The following is a 12,772-nucleotide window of genomic DNA, read 5'->3' on the forward strand; positions in this document are numbered from 1 at the left end:
GAGAATTTGTTAGATTACAATGAAGGAAATGAGATAAATAGAAAGGGCAAAGATAATTAGAAATATTTTTATTAGTTATGTAAGTGGAAATGTCTAGTAGATACACATTTGGAAGTCATTATCAAAGATACTGGTATTCAGAACCATAAAACTAGATGGAAATTAGAAAAAGGTGGTATTATTTGTGTGTTGTAAACAAACGATCACTAAGATATTTGTTGATGGAAAAATAACAGACAAAATAGCCTTACCGTGTGTACATGCTATCATTTGTGCAAAATAATGTATTATTTATTTTTACGTGCCAGTCACTCTTCCAAGCTGTATAAACATACTTATCCATATACAATTCACAAATCTACGAAGGAAGTACTATCATTATTAGTCCCTTTTTACATTAAGAGAAAACTGAGGCACAGATCAGCCAAAAGACTTGATGGTTACACAGTAACTGGCAGAGATAGAATTTGACCACAGGCAGTCTTGCTCCACAGTCCCAGCTCTTAAACACCACACCCTATTGCCTCTCACTGAATGTGTATTTGCTATTATTTGCATATAACATGTTTGCAAAAACGTAAGGAACTTTGGCAACTTTGGTTGTCTTCAAGGAGCTAATTTGAGGGTCGGGGACAGTGGTGAAAGAGTAACATTTCACCATATAAAATTTTACTTTTTTTTTTTTTTTTGAGACAAGGTCTTGCTCTGTCACCCAGAACAGGGCACAGTGGTGCAATCACAGCTCCCTGCAGCCTCGATCTCCCAGGCTCAAGTGATCCTCTCATCTCAGCCTCCTGAGTAGCTGGGACTACAACTACCACCATGCCCAGCTAATTAAAAAAAAAAAAATTTTTTTTTTTTTGGTACAGATGAGGGTCCCACTATATTGCCCAGGTTGGTCTTGAACTCCTGGCCTCAAGTGATCCTCCCACATCAGCCAAAGTGTTGGGATTACAGGGATGAACCATAGCGCCTGGCATACTCTGAATTTTAAATCATGTAACTATAATTTTCCTCCTCATCAATATTTTTAAATAAAAATAATGTCTATGAAATTGGTTTTCACTTTATTCAATTAGGAGTGAATGCATTAAAAAAACTGTCTGAAGATTGAGTCTCAAGATAATTCAGTATTTTCAGTTTAGCTTTCTAAAATCACCAGGACAATGTGGTACTCCAGAAAACAAGTGAAGACGGTGTTCCAAAAAGAAAAAAAGGTAGCTGTGTCTTTCCAAAGGAAAAAAAGATGACAACTGGAGCTGCTCACTGATTTGGGCAATAAGAAGGTAACTGCTGACCTCAACAGGAGAGGCAGTGAAGTGGTAGAGACAGAAACCTAATAGGAGAAGACTGAGTGGAGAGAGTGAATATAAATAATTCTGAGATTTGCTGTAAAGAAAAGGAGAAAAATGAGACTGGAGCTAGAGGGATGTGAGGAAACAAGGTACAGTGTAACGGTTAGTCTTATGTATCCAGGCGAGGCTAGACTATCATGGTCAATTACTTAATCAAACACTACTTAATCAAACACTAACGCAGGTATCACCTTGAAATAATTTTGTAGATATTTTGTATGATTAACATCTACAATCTCCTTTAAATAAAGGAGATTACCCTCAATAATGTGAGTGGGTCTCATGCAATCAGTTGAAAACTTAAGAGAAAAAACAGGTTTTCTAGAGAGGAAATGTTTGCCTCAAGGCTGCAACATCAAGTCCTAGGCTGAGCATAATGGCTCACGTCTGTAATCCCAGACCTTTGGGAGGCAGAGGTGAAAGGATTATTTGAGGTCAGGATTACTTGAGGTCAGGAGTTCAAGACCAGCCTGGGTAACATAGCAAGACTCCATCTCTATAAAAAATTTAAAAACTACCCGATCATGGAGACGTGCACCTGTAGTTTCAGCTACTGGGAAGGCCAAGGTGGGAGGATTACATAAACGCAGGAGTTGAAGATTGCAGTGAGCTATGGCTGTGCCACTGTACTTCAGCGTGGGTGACAGCGTGAGATCCTATCTCTAAAACAAATAAATACGTAAATAAAATCCTGAGCTTCTAGCCTACTCCACAGATCTCAGACTCAAGACTGCATGACTCCTGTCTGATTTCCAGCTTGTTGGACTACCCTACAAATCTCCAATTTGCAAGTTCCCACAATTGTGCTGAACCACATCAATGAAATGAAATGTGTGTGTGTGTGTGTGTGTGTGTGTGAGAGAGAGAGAGAGAGAGAGAAAGAGAGAGAGAGAGAGAGAGAAAGAGACAGAGAGACAAAGAGAGAGAGAGAGAGACAGAGAGAGACAGAGAGAGATGCAAGAATATCTCTTAGTTCTGTTTCTCTGGGGGAACCGAGAACACAAAGGCTTCCTAAAAGATGGGAGCTGTTAAGAGTATGTTAGCAAAATAGTAACAGTTATCTAATAAAAGGGGGAAATTTTTAAGTAACGAGAGTGAGAACAACTTGAGAGACAAAGGTCTTGAGAAGGTGAAAAGGGATCAGACTCACTGCACAAATACAAGGATTGGCCTTACAGGCCACTGTAGTAATAAAACGGATAGAGGATATTAGTATAAACTGCAGCTAGATAGGTAGGTTTAATCCCTGAAGGATTCTCTTTCGACTATCTCGATTAAACAGGCAAGATAATCAGCTAAATGTGAAGACTAGATAGGAAATGTAGCTTTGAGGAGAAAGTATAACAATTTTGTTAGGATGTGGAAATAACCCTGGAGTATAATACTCTAAGGGGATTGCTAGGCAGCATTAAGGTACCACTTGGGAAAAAAGGTAAAGCCCAGCCCTTATGGTATGTATTTTTCTCCAGCCATTTTCAGCTCTGGTGCAGGTATGGGACAGACAGTTATATGGGGTTTTCCTAGAGAATATGAAAGAGGAAGACTGAATCAAGGAAGTTGATGGTATGAAGGAGGATGTGATTATAATAAAGAATGATAAAATCTAAGTGGGAAAAATAAAGGCAGTGAGGACATGAAGAGTGTGAAGAACATTAAAAATATAGTGTCAAAGTATTTAAAATCACAATTAAAAAAATAGTAGAGTAGAAACACAGAAGAAAACACTGGAACAAAAGGAGAGTTCAACAGGAAATGGGATGCCTAAAACGAAGACTGAGGACATTGACCCTTTTAATCAATAACCCAACAATTCGCATTTCTGTCTTGCTAAACATAAAAAGTAAAAAACTGCATTTATATTTAGTGACACCTATTATACCTTTGAAAACTATTATTATACACCCTGGAAATATGTCTGATATAGTGGAACAAACTAGATTTTTAAGAGAGAGGTGATTATAGTACTTTATTTTAACAATGCTTATTTTTTTTAAAGGGATCTTATGACAAACTACCAGTTTCCAAATGATATAGATTTAACAAATCCATTTATCTCTTAAAAAACAATTTTTCTGGAAAGCAGTGTGGCAGTTCCACAAAGACCTAAAAACAGAACTACCATTCGACCCATCAATCCCAATACTGGGTATATACCTGATATGGTTTGGCTCTGTGTCTCCACCCAAATCTTACCTTGAATTGTAATCCCCATAATCACCCCACATGCCAAAGTGGGACCAGGTAGAGGTAACTGGGATCATGGGGGCAGTTTCCCAGATGCTGTTCTCATGATAGTGAGTTCTTTGAATTTTTTTTTTTACTTTTTGAGAAAGAGTCTCGTTCTGTTGCCTAGACGGGAGTGCAGTAGTGCAATTTTGGCTCACTGCAACCGCCGCCTCCCAGCCTCCCTAGTAGCTGAAATTACAGGCGCCCACCACCGGCCCAGCTAATTTTTGTATTTTTAGTAGAGATGGGCTTTCACCATGTTGGCCAGGCTGGTCTCGAATGGTCTGCCCTCCTTGGCCTCTAAAAGTGCTAGCATTACAGGCGCGAGCCATTGCACCCAGCCGATAGTGAGTTCTCACGAGATCTGATGGGGTGTGTGTGTGTGTGTGTGTGTGTGTTTTGAGATGGAGTCTCGCCGTGTCACTAAGGCTGTGAGTGCAATGGTGCGATCTCAGCTCACTGCAACCTCCACCTTCTGGGTTCAAGTGATTCTCCTGCCTCAGCCTCCAGAGTAGCTGGAATTACAGGTGCACGCCACCATGCCCAGCTAGGTTATTTTTATTTTTTCTTTTTGAGATGGAGTCTTGCTCTGTTGCCCAGGCTGGAGTGCAATGGTGCGATCTTGACTCACCGCAACCTCCAACTCCCAGGTTCAAGTGATTCTTCTGCCTCAGCCTTGTAGCTGGGATTACAGGACACACCACCACGCCTGGCTAATTTTGTATTTTTAGTAAAGATGGGTTTTATTATGTTGGCCAGGCTAGTCTCAAACTCCTGACCTGAAGTAATCCACCTGTCTCGGCCTCCCAAAGTGCTGGGATTGCAGGCATGAGCCACTGCACCTGGCCTGATGTCTGATGGTTTTATATGCCTCTGGCATTTCCCCTGCTTGTACTCATTCCCATCCTGCTGCCCTGTGAAGAATGTGCCTGCTTCTCCTTTGCCTTCCGCTATGATTCTAAGTTTCCTGAGGCTTCCCCAGCAATGCAGAACTGTGTGTCAATTAAATCTCTTGCCTTTATGAATTACCTAGTCTTGGGGAATTCTTTATAGCAGTATGAAAACAGACTAATACAATACTCAAAGGAATATAAATCATTCTATCATAAAGCCACATGCATGCATATGTTCACTGCAGCACTATGCAAAATAGTAAAGACATGGAATCAACCTTAATGCCCAGCAATGGTAGACTGGTTAAAGAAAATGTGGTCCATATACAACATGGAAGGCTCTGCAGCCATAAAAAAGAACAAGATCATGTCTTTTGCAGGGACATGGATGGAGCTGGAGGCCATTATCCTTAGCAAACTAATGCAGGAAAACCAAATACCTCATGTTCTCACTTGTAAGTGGAAGCTAAATGATGAGAACACATGAACACACAGACGGAAACAACAGACAGTGGGGTCTAACGGAGGTGGGAGGTCTGGAGGAGGGAGAGAATCAGGAAATGTAACTAATGGGTACTAGGCTTAATCCTGGGTGACAAAATAATCTGTACAAGTCCCTGTGACATGAGCTTACCTATATAACAAACCTGCACATGTACCCCTGAATATCAAATAACAGTTAAAAAAACACTTTTCATCCATATTCAATAAACTCAGAAAAAACATGCAATCCCTAGCCACAATATAAGAATATATGAATATGGACAGCAGGAGGATGAGCAGAGATCATTAAAAATCAAAGAAAGGGTAGAAAAAGCATGACAACCATATCTCTAAGAAAAATGAGCACTGGGCGTGGAGTGGGGGGCATACCTATAATCCTAGCACTTTGGGAGGCCAAGGTGGGAGGAAGGCTTGAGCCTAGGAATTTGAACCAGACTAGGCAACACACTAAGACCTCTTCTCTACAAAAAATAAAAAATAAAAAATAGAAAAAAATTTAAAAAAAAAAGAAAGAAAAGGAAAATTAGCCAGGTGTGGTGGCACATGCCTATAGTCCCAGCTTCAGGAGGCTAAGGCAGGAGGATTAATTTAGCCCAAGAGGTTGAGGCTGCAGTGAGTTGTAATTATGCAATTGCACTCCAGCCTGGGTGACAGAGCAAGACCCTGTCTCGAAAATAAAAATAAGCTATTTTGCTCAGTAGAAACCAGACACCATCAGGTATTAGTAGCAGGTTCCACAGAAGATGAAGTGTGTTATGGTCTGAAACTAGGAATATCATCTCAAAGTCTGTATAATAAGCAATTAAATCCCCAACTCTCTACTCCAAGCCAGGCAGTCAAGAAATTCCTTTATGACCATTCATTTTGGAAGTCCAGACATTTATCTTCTCAAGAAAATAAACCAGAAATCCAGAGTCATCAGACATATATGTGTGATTATGTTTGGCTTGTGTGAGTGCCCTGAGTGTTTCTTCGTTCTACCCAACTCCAAAAGAGCAGACAGCAGTCAAGCTTAAGTGGACTGGAAGATCCTTCTGCAGAGGCTGAACTTCTCCAGGGAAGACAATTATCACTACCAACATTTGAGGGTCTATAAAAAAATACTAACTGACCACCAGACTGCTCGATAGTGATGTCACCAATCTGGAAGCCAGAGTCAATGTCCCACCATGACAGGGGTGCACACACACACACCCCTCTGCTATTGAGCTTTTTAGTATCTCACTATCAACAATGACTACAGAGCCAAGAAACACATATTTGAGGAAAATGTCCAATATGAAAGACAGTTTAAAAAGCAGAGAAGAAGAAGAAAAAAGGTTAGGACTGACAGCAGAAGAAAACCTCAGAGAAATAATTAATATCATCAAAGAAAAGGTACCTATGAAACACAGAATGTTTAAAAAAGGGAGACTTCGGCCAGTGTTGTGGCTCACGCCTGTAATCCCAGCACTTTGGGGAGGCTGAGGCGGGCAGATCACCTGAGGTCAGGAGTTTGAGACCAACCTGGCCAAAATGGTGAAACCACATCTCTACTAAAACTACAAAAATTAGCCAGGCATGGTGACACATGCCTGTAATCTCAGCTACTCAGGAGGCTGAGGTGAGAGAATCCCTTGAATCCAGGAGGCGTAGGTCATAGTGAGCCGAGATCATGCCACCGTACTCCAGACTCCATCTCAAAAAAAAAGAGGAAGACTTGGAAAATAAGAAAGAACTCTTAGAAATGTAAAAGGATACTCAAAATTAAGTTTAATAAACATGAGATAATACAATGGACAGAAAGCACAAAGAAATGGAAAATAAACATACATAACAGTGTATCATTACAAAAGTTCAGGATATCATCATGAAATTTCAGTAACAAACAAACAAACAAACAAAAATCGCAAAGCTTCCAGAGACAAGAAACAGAATCACAACCACAAGTCTAAAATTAGCATTGGACTTCTCAATGGCAACGCTGGAAACTAGAAATAAATTCTTAGAAAAATAATTTTCAACTATGAAATTTATATTGGGTCAAACTATTAAGCAAGAAGCTACAATATATTTTTCAGGCATGTAAAGTCTCAAATACATATTTCCCGAATTCCCTTTTTCTCAAGAAACTATCAGAAAATATGCTACACAAAAAGAAGAGAACAAATTAAGAAGAAAGAAAACGAAAGATAGAGGATCTAAAAAAGAAAGACAAAAAATTCAAACGGCAGAAATAGAGTTAAAGAGTATATAAATTTTAGAAAATGAGGCACGATTTTAAAAAATTAAAATTAAAAAAATTAAAAATTTTTTTTGACAAAAAAAGTCAAAAAATTGATTAGAACACTTGTTTAAAAATAAAAAAGCTTCACAAGTACACATGACAGAGAAACTTAAAATAACAACAAATTATGGCATAGTCATAAGATGGGACCATTATAGAGAATTTTTATTTTTGTACTTTTCTCTTTTTTTGAATTCTCTATAAGTAGTATATGTAATTTTATATATACTGAAAATATTCTAGTGTACAATATGAAAACGAAAAATATGTTCAAAAATTTTTCAAGTTAACTGCCCTCTTTACAACCAAACCAAATAAGCTTTGCTGTTCTCTATATTAAAATCACAAGGATATGAAGAGACACTTCTCAAAGAAGACATTTATGCAGCCAACAGACACACATGAAAAAATGCTCATCATCACTGGCCATCAGAGAAATGCAAATCAAAACCACAATAAGATACCATCTCACACCAGTTAGAATGGCGATCATTAAAAAGTCAGGAAACAACAGATGCTAGAGAGGGGGTGTAGAGATAGGAATGCTTTTACACTGCTGGTGGGAGTGTAAACTAGTTCAATCATTGTGGAAGACAGTGTGGCGATTCCTCAAGGATCTACAACTAGAAATACCATTTGACCCAGCCATCCCATTACTGGGTATATACCCAAAGGATTATAAATCATGTTACTATAAAGACACATGCACACGTATGTTTACTGTGGCAATATTCACAATAGTAAAGACTTAGAACCAACCTAAATGTCCATCAATAATAGGCTGGATTAAGAAAATGTGGCACATATAAAGCATGGAATACTCTGCAGTCATAAAAAAGGATGAGTTCATGTCCTTTGCAGGGACATGGATGCAGCTGGAAACCATCATTCTGAGCAAACTACCACAAGGAGAGAAAACCAAACACCGCATGTTCTCACTCATAGTTGGGAAATGAATAATGAGAACACTTGGACACAGGGCGGGGAACATCACACCCCAGGGCCTGTCGTGGGGTCGGGGGTAGGGGGAGGAGAAATACCTAATGTAAATGATGAGTTAACAGGTGCAGCAAACCAACATGACACATGTATATCTATGTAACAAACCTGCACGTTTTACACAAGTACTCTGGAACTTAAAGTACAATTTTTTTTTTTTTTTGAGAAGGAGTCTCGCTCTGTCGCCCAGGCTGGAGTGCAGTGGCCGGATCTCAGCTCACTGCAAGCTCCGCCTCCCAGGTTCCCGCCATTCTCCTTCCTCAGCCTCCCGAGGCGCCTGCCACCTCGCCTGGCTAGTTTTTTTTTTTTTTTTTTTTTTTTGTATTTTTTAGTAGAGACGGGGTTTCACCGGGTTAGCCAGGGTGGTCTCGATCTCCCGACCTCGTGATCCGCCTGTCTCGGCCTCCCAAAGTGCTGGGATTACAGGCTTGAGCCACCGCGCCCGGCCAAAGTACAATTTAAAAAGTATAATTAAAAAAAAAAAATCACAACATTGGGCTGGACATGGTTGCTGAAGTCTGTAATCCCAACACTTTGAGAGGCTGAGGTGGGTGGATTGCCCGAGGTCAGGAGATCGAGACTAGCCTGGCTAACATGATGAAACCCCATCTCTCCTAAAAATACAAAAATTAGCTGGGTGTGGTAGCACACGCCTGTGGTCCCAGCTATCGGGAGGCTGAGGGAGGAGAATCGCTTGAACTCAGGAGAGGGAGGTTGCAGTGAGTCGAGATTGTGCCACTGCACTCCAGCCTGGGCAACAGAGCAAGACTGCATCTCGAAAACAGTAACAACAAAAAACAACATTAGACAATTACTGAGTGACTGATGTATGTTACATATTTAACATAAATTATTTCATCTATATGACTCAGGAAACAAAAGATAAATTATTTCATTTAAGCTTCTCAATACTACTGTGAGAAAGAACTATTAGTATCTATGCTATACAGATGAAAGGCAAAGGAGTTACATAATTTGTCCAAAGTCACCAAGTTAATAAATTCAAGATACGTAATGCTTATAAAGTAATTTTAAAAATCTTTGTTTCTTTACAAAAACTGGCTGCCAAAAGCAAGCTGATTTTCAGAACCAATGATAGAATGTAAAAGAGAATAATCTAAGAAAAATGATAGTTCTTCAGTTAGAAAATTTCAAAAGTTATTCTAGACCTAAACAGGCAGATTCAAAATAGTAATCACATTTTAAAGTTATACTTTATTTTATGGGTATAACTACATGATACAGTGGTATTTACAGATTTGGCCAATTATTGGGCATTAATCCCATGAGAACATCAGAGGTCTATTGTATACAAACCCTAGAAAATTGAATAAAGGTTTTATATCTGGAGGAGGGGTGAAAAACACAACGGTGAAAAAGTAAAGTAAGATAAAGTAAAAGTACAAAGCAATGAAAAGGTCAAACTCTAGAAGAATTTTGAAAAATGAATATAAAAAATGTAAATACAAAAAGAGCAATTATTTATACTACATGGTCTATTCTTTGATAATACCAGATTGCCCTAAAATTTTCACATCTTAACCATAGAAACCAGAAATAATCTGCGTGGTTAAAAATTATAAAATAATTATTGAATTTAATAAACAGAATACGGGTACTGAGAGCCAAAGATAAGTAAAATGAAAATGCAGGGTGGGTGTGGTGGTAATCCCAGCACTTTCAGAGGCCGTGGTATGCAAACTGCTTGAGTTCAGGAGTTCAAGACCGTGAACAACATGGCGAAATCCCAACTCTACAAAAACTACAAAAAAATTAGCCGAGTGTGGTGGCATGCGCCTGTGGTCCCAGCTACTCGGCATGCTGAGGTGGAAGGATCACTTGAGCCTGGGAAGTGGGGTTTGCAATGAAATAAAACGATGCCACTGCACTGCAGCCTGGGCAACAGAGTGAGAATCAGAAAATAAACATGCATTACAAAAAGCAAAAGATAAGAAAATGTATGCCGTTCATTTTCTTAACAGTGGTTCTTGAAAGTTTATCTACTTGTTTATTTCTGATTTCCCCATGTCTGCCATGTCTTATTACTTTTTATTAAAACAGAAAAAGCAAATCAATAAATTCTGAGTAAAACCATAAATGAAGGGAAATATTGGTAAATACTATTATCCTTTTTTGTCATTAAAGAATAATAGAATAATAGCAGCAGCTTACTAAATGCCAAGCATTGTCCCAAGCGCTCCTAATCTCTTCTTTCCCACTTTGCAAATAAAGAGAGTAAGACCAGCTATGTTAAGGACTTGTCCAAGGTTATCCAACTAGTAAAAGGCAGAGACAAATATGAATTCAGACAGTCACTCCAGAACCCATTCTATCAACCACAGTATTACATGGTTTTAGCAACTGAAGGCCAAATAAAAAGACTTCAATTTTCTGAGGCAAAATTATTTTCAGCCTCTGATTATAAATTAAAGCAATTTCATATGTCATTTCTTTCCTCTGAGGAAAAGTCCGGAGATGCTGATTCTGTAAGAAATGTTAATCAATAATGAACCATATGTCAATATAAAATCAACCATAAGGTATAAAGAAATGTTTATCCCTCAGGAGTCTGAGAGTGATTTACTGATAAGCACTGATGAAGACTGGCCTCGTGATGATCTTGACCACATTTTCTAATTTTTTCACAAATTCATTTTCGGAGGGAAAAAAGAGAATAGAATCAATCATCATGTCATCATTAATATAAATTTTGTATTTTAACTCCCCTTTGTTCAAATTAGAATTTTCTCTTTAGAAGTCAGAGGTAGCCAGCATTAATATATTTATAACATCACAGAAAATTATGTGAGAAAGTAACAAAAAATTAAAACATTACCCAATATTACTCATCCTGAATGTTGCCCTCTAACAAAAATTTGAAGTCAACAAGTTGTAAAGTATTGGTGTACATTTTAAAAGCAAATGCCTAAAAATAAACATAATCCTGAAAAGTGATTGAGAGTAATATTATCTTCATAATACCAAACAACAAAGTGGTAAAACAAAGAAAATCTTATCTATTTTTGACCTTAAAAAGAAAATATTCCCTCAAAAAATAAAAATGTCATCAAATTTGAAAAAAAAAGTTCCCAGTCTCAGATTGTAAATCCACCAAAATAATTATGACACAATGTTTCTTACGTAAATTAAATCCACAAACTGTACTACTATGTCCAACTGAGATAGCTATTTCAAATAAAAATAAGGGCACTTAGTTCTAAAGACCAATAGTTAATAAAAACTATACTTTAATGTAAAGCTTCTTTATTAAAATGGGTCAAATAACTAGGACAGTATGTTTGAAAATTCCAACGAAAGGATTAAAGAAAATATAAAATTTAATTGTTAACAGTCTCTTTAAATTTAATGGTAAAATGTATTCTAAAAAGAGAGTTTACCTCCAATGGAAAAATAAGAATATACTTATGTATGTGGAATAAACAGACATAAAGAACTACATAATGATAAAAAAAACTTTTAATAAAAATGTAGTGAAAGTATACAATTAAATGCAATGCATAAACACTGACAATAGGGACACATATTTAATTCATAACAAGAAAATGGGATATTTGGAAAACAGATTAAAAATACTACTGATAAGACCACTCTGATGACTTATGAAGCTCTGGAACTCATCACATCTGTACCCTACAAAATAACTAACCTGATGGTCTCTCTTCTCAGCTAAGATATAAGCAATGTCAAGGAGCATTTTATTCCAAAGCCGATAATCATATCTGGCCATAACTGCCTTGTAACTGTCCATGCACATAGTCTTTGAAGCAGAGGATTAAATGTTCCTGCCCATTTTATCTAGTCCCCAAGACTTGTCCTGCAAAGTGAATAAAAATGATTATCTTTTAATCTATTCCTCGTACATATATCATTAAAAATAAGAAGAGGGCACAGATGAGAACAAAATGTCCTTGAAAAGATGGATAACTGTTGTCCAGCCTGGAATTAAGTTCTCAGCAAGCCCTCTGTGCTTTGTTGAAGGGTAGGTGACTGCTATGTCTCACATTTTACACAAATGAGGCTTGGAAGATATGACCATCAATTAGCGTAGACACATGGGAATTACAGTAATACTTTAAAGTAAATTAAGAGAACTGAAAAGTCAGTTTTATCCTTTGAAAATTTGGTATAAACATATGTTGTTTACCTTGCTTTTTGATATCTGATTTTGAAAAATAATTTCAAATTTAAATAAGCTACATGATGATATTAATATAAAAAGAACATAGGTAAAAACAAAACCACATTCATCAAGTAGTTTTAAAAGTTATGATGAACACAGGTGGATTGTGGAAATGAGAGACACAGAAAGGCAATGGGGGGAGGCAGGAGACACTCAATTCAAAATGAATAGGAAGAAAGCCATAATGAAAATATATTTAAACATATATAAGATTAGCAGATGGAGATAACCAAAGGGATAAGTATAGAGAAAACAATACAATGAAAGTTACTAAAAATGAACAAATGAAAAGGAGAACTGAAATGGACCATCATAAAGGCAGTAAAAT

General features: G+C 37.6%; 1 protein-coding gene across 3 annotated transcripts in view; it reads right to left on the reverse strand.

The window, feature by feature from the left end:
- STAG1 (stromal antigen 1) overlaps positions 1–12,772 on the reverse strand; it is a 418,468-nt gene that overhangs the window by 165,338 nt on the left and 240,358 nt on the right. The window contains exon 1 of one of the 3 annotated variants that reach the window (XM_030934393.1): positions 11,911–12,053. The exons of the other annotated variants lie outside the window; for them this stretch is intronic. The gene's annotated coding sequence lies outside the window, so the exon portion shown is untranslated. Of the gene's footprint in view, positions 1–11,910; positions 12,054–12,772 lie in introns of those variants that run through there. 3 annotated transcript variants of the gene reach the window in all.

This window comes from Rhinopithecus roxellana, chromosome 1 (assembly GCF_007565055.1).
Source record: "Rhinopithecus roxellana isolate Shanxi Qingling chromosome 1, ASM756505v1, whole genome shotgun sequence".
Lineage (NCBI taxonomy): Eukaryota > Metazoa > Chordata > Mammalia > Primates > Cercopithecidae > Rhinopithecus > Rhinopithecus roxellana.